This window comes from Alligator sinensis, unplaced genomic scaffold (assembly GCF_000455745.1).
Source record: "Alligator sinensis unplaced genomic scaffold, ASM45574v1 scaffold709_1, whole genome shotgun sequence".
NCBI classification, from domain to species: Eukaryota; Metazoa; Chordata; order Crocodylia; family Alligatoridae; genus Alligator; species Alligator sinensis.
In genome coordinates, this window is record NW_005842208.1 from 382,661 (window position 1) to 383,284 (window position 624).

The window sequence follows — 624 nt, forward strand, 5'->3', positions numbered from 1 at the left end:
AAGATCACAGCCCTTCAGGGCACTGTTTGGGGAAGCTCACAACCTCCTCTCCTCTCCTCAGGAGATTCGCAGACATTGAAGCGGCCACACGTCAGCTTGCCTCCTCCATTCTGTCTCAGCAGCCCCATGCAGCCCCCACACCTCCTACCCCTGAGGAGCCCCAGCGTCCTGGCCCCATGTCCCCTCCTGGTTCCTTCCTGGGTGTGGCAGAAGCCTTCACGGCCCCAGAGCCAGGGCCCAACTGGGCTGTTGCCCTGGATACACTGAGCCCTGACCCTGGTGACCTCTTTGACACCATTGCCCCCAGCCCTGGTGAGACCCTCCATGGCCCTCCCCTGCCCAATTCCCTGTCCCAGGCACCGAGGGGTGAGGGGCACTCTGGACCCCTATCTGGGACCTGCACAGCCTGGACAGCTCCTCCCTGTGGGCTGTATGTCCCCCTGGCTATGTCCCCCATGTGCCCTGCTACCCTCCAGGATACCCAGGTGGGGGCTGGTAACTATGGTGACTTGCCCCCCCTTCCTTCCTCATGGGGAGGAGAGGAGCCCCTGAGCATCCTGAAAGCAGGCCCAGGCAGGAGTCCTGGGGGGCAGGAATGGGGGTACTAGAGCTAATAGGATCAAC